Genomic DNA, 4403 nt, shown 5'->3' on the forward strand with positions numbered 1-4403 from the left:
GTGCCTGAAGATTTGCATGTGCTCGAAGATTGCATTGAGCCCGAAATTGCATTGTGCCCGAGATTGCATGTGCCAGAGACTACATTGTGCCCGAAAATTGCATGTGCCCGAGATTGCATTATCCCCGAGATTGCATTGAGCTCGAGATTGCATGTGCCCGAGACTGCATTGTGCCCGAAAATTGAATGTGCCCGAGGATTGCATGTGCCCGAGATTGCATTGTGTCCGAGATTGCATTGTACCCGAAAATTGCATGTGCCCGAGGATTGCATTATTGCATATGCCCGAGATTGCATTGTGCCGGAGATTGCATGTGCCCAAGACTGCATTATGCCCGAAAATTGCATGTGCCCGAAGATTGCATTATTGCATGTGCCCGAGAATTACATGTACCCGAATAAATTAAAATCAAGTAACAAGTATCAACATATGCCCGAATTACAACTACGCTCTCTTTACTCATTACTTATGTTCCTAAGGCGTCATGGTCTAAAGACATCATCTTTCATGGCCTGCGGACATCATATCATGGTCTAAGGATTTAATTTCTGTTTATCATGATCTGAAGGTGTCATAGTCTAAAGGCATCATTTTTTCATGGCCCGCAGACAACATTTTCATAACCTGAGGATATATTTTTGCATATCATGGCCCTAGACATCATAGCCTAAGACATCATTTTTCATAATCTTAAGGCAAACATCATGGTCGATATGGGAAATTGCATCATGTTTACCTTTATCGCTCGTTTGAAATATTTGCTCTAATCATATTACAAGCTACAGATTTACAGAGACTGACATTTTGTAGATAAGACTTTTTTTTTCACCTCTCGGCTACAATTATCGTGCTTACATCTATCGCAACGAAGGTCCTATCAAACTCTTTGCTACTCGTATCACCGTTTTTCATTTAATCTTTGGCTACTCATATTACCTCCTCTTCATCGGATCCTTCGCTCTTAAATCGGAAATCTCTTTGTTATGCCTTTCTCTCTACTCTAATCCTATCCATTTAAGCCAATATCGTTCTCGTTCGAATATCGTACCTCTCTTTCAATTTTTAGGAGTTTCGTTTGCTCCTGAATCTAGAACTACACACGACCTGATTCTCGTATTACCAGAGATATGTAGGCGACTTAAAAACCAAAGTCTCGGTCGTACCCCTTTCCAACTCTGTCATTTCAATTGATCCCACTGACATCTCTCGTCAGTCGAACAAAATCGGCTACTAAGTCAACGTTGGTTGCCCAACAATTCAGCCTTCATTCCCAAACAACCAAGGGGCAGCTGTTGACACCCAATTTTGATCGACTTTTAACCCTTTTGGGAATGCTATTCGATTAAATACGTATTTTAAAATATATTTCGAGTTTAAAATTTTAGTCAATTTTTGTCTAAAAATTATATATTTTAGTATGTATACTTTATAAAAAATTATTGTAAATATTATTAAAATATTTTAAAATTATTAGTAAAACTTGAAATAATTATTTTATTCAAATGTTTTAAACTTTAAGTGATTTTAATTATATAAAAATATTATAATATATAATATTAATTTTATAGCATTTCCTTAATTTCCCTCTAAATCTTTTAAATGTTAGCCTATTATATTCTAATTCCTTTCAATTCTAGTCTATTCAATTTTAATTTAATTTCAAATATAGCCACCTATTCATTTCAATTTTAGCCACCCTACTCTAATCAATTTCAAATCCTCATTTAATCTCATCTGTCTATCCTTTAGTTAAAATCTAAGATCAAATCTTAACCGTCCATCTTATTCAATTCAACGGACAAGATCAAAGCTCCATCTCTTGCCTTTTAATATCTCAAAGACCAAAACACCTAATTTTTTCTAATTTCTCTCCTCTCTCCCTCTCCAGCCCCCCCCCCTCCTCTCTCTCTTCTCTTCCTCGCTCCGGCGACTAGCAGCAACAGCAACCCCGGCGACCCTCTATCTCCCCTCGCCTCTTCTTCTCTCTCTCCTTCCCATCTCCTCCCTTCTTCTTTTTCGTCTGACCAGCAACCGGCGAGGACCACTGGCGACTAGTGAAGCTGTCAGCGAGTGGCACAGCTCCGACAACCAGCAGCAGCAGCCGACCGGCGAGTCTCCTTTTCCCTTCTCCTCTTTTTTTCGGCGAAAGCCACCATAGGTAGTCATCTCTCTCTCCCTTTCTCCCTTCCTCTTCTATTTTCTCTCCTATTTTCGCAGGACCAGCAGCAGCAAGTAGCTAGGGAAATGGCATAGTCAGTGTGACAACAGCCAGGCGAGCGGAGCAGCAGGCTCCACCGGCGGAAATAACAAGCTCCAGGCAGCGTCGCCTCTTTCTCTCTTCCGGCGAGGACGAGAGAACAGCAACGCCAGCAGCCGCGAAAGCCAACTCCAACCAGCAACCATGCACACCAGCTGTCGAAACAACAATAGCTCTGACCAAGCGGGCTCCGGTGAAGTCTGAAATTTGGATCGATGGAAGACGAATCTCAACAGATCCGTCTCCGGTATTTTCTTTCAATCAATTATTATTTCATCTACTCAACCCTATGTCGTTCCTATTTTGATTATAATTTCTTATGATTGCTTTATACTACTTGATGCTTGAATGATAGAAATATGTTCATGATGTATGCATAAACTTTTGGATGGATTTCTAATTGAACCTGGATTTAGTATTAATTTGCTAATCGTTCTGAGATCCGCTAATTATTTTCAATAGTTGGTATAAATCTAATTTTTATTGTCCACTAATCCTAGCATATTTTACTCCTTAATTGACTGTGCATCTTTTGAAATTAGAATCAGAATAATTTGTTTAATTATAGGGGAGAATGCTTTGGGTGATTGGTTATCTGATTGTAGATTTCAATTATAGTAAGGTCCAATGTAGTAGCTTCCTGGTAATTCTTATATTTTGTTAGTATTATGCTTGATTGATTTTTTTTCCATCTATAATCTATAGAGTTATAGTTACAGGCCGAATCGATTTGATTAGTTGGAATCATTACCTTTAGATGTTGCTGATCATACTCAAAAGTATTTTAGGCTGTGAATATTTGTTTGGGACTGTAATTTTAGTTTATCCTAAATAATTATGTCTGCGTGCTTGATTGTATCAATTTACTGTCTAAAATTATTCTTTCCTTGCTTGTTTTACATGGTGCATTATGATTAACTGATTTTGTTTACCTTAATTAAAAATGGGACTGATTTCTTACTTGGCTATATTTGGTAAAAATAACTATGATTTGGCTCTTCTTTATTTAAGGAAAAATAATATTACTCTTCCTAGTTTTATCCTTGTCCTATTATGATGCCCTATCTCTACTATATAAAATCAGGCCCTCCTTTATTTATTTCCCCACCCTTACATGCGAGAACAATCAGAAGCACTCTAATTTTAAAAAAAAAAATTACTCTCTACTTAAAAGAAAGGTTTTCTAGCGGACATTCAAAGTGCTTTCTTTGTTGTGTTGTTGTTTCGGTTGGATTCCTGTTAATACTTCATTGCTGAAATATTTTCTGCTTAATTGGTTAGTTTTCTTCACTAGCGTATTTTCGTTTTGCATTGTCGCATGATTGTATGGTTGAAATAAATACAAGGAAGCATCCGGGTTAGTTTCCTTATTCCTTTCTTTCTCGATGTGTGATTATATATTCTCCACAGCTTGTTTGAATTCATACATGTCTGTATGTTGCTTGTGTACATGAAATAATCAATATTATGTGTGTATCAATATAGTTAGCTTTATCATTTTGCTATATTAAATTGTCTCTTATGTGTTATTACTTGCCCGTATTTTTCATTATACTTAAACAGAGTTTAAACTTAAAGGTTCAAGATGTTTGAAGAGTCGCCTAGAAGAGTTTTCCGGACGAGACTATTATGTTTAAGTTTATTTTAATGGTGTAGATATCATTTATTTAGTTTTGATTTGTAATAGTTGTATAACTCTAAAACTCTACTCTATATATGAAGTATTTGGGGATCGTCTAAGGGGCAGGGGATTTATGTGCTACTTGTTATTTTATCATCAATTATTTGCGTAAGAAATCATGCATTTATGTTGTGTGATGGTTTGAATAATCGCATTCTAATCCTCCTCATTTAGATCTAACTAAAAAATAAATCTACTTGCTATTAATCACCTGTTGGCTAATTACTCTAAAATTAATTATATGTTTGACTAGTGCACTGTCTATTATAATTTGTTTATTCATCTAGTATGTGATATATTTTATGTATAATAATAAATATTGTGTATGCCTGCCGTCCTATTTTGCGCTAAATCACCAATGTTCTATTCCTAATAAAACAAATGGCTAGTTGATAATCTGTGCTTTGCACCAGCAATCTGTCTTAGATAAAATGACTATAGGTCAAATAAAGTTTTCAAATATTA

Source organism: Solanum tuberosum, unplaced genomic scaffold (assembly GCF_000226075.1).
Source record: "Solanum tuberosum cultivar DM 1-3 516 R44 unplaced genomic scaffold, SolTub_3.0 scf00474, whole genome shotgun sequence".
Taxonomy (NCBI): Eukaryota; Viridiplantae; Streptophyta; class Magnoliopsida; order Solanales; family Solanaceae; genus Solanum; species Solanum tuberosum.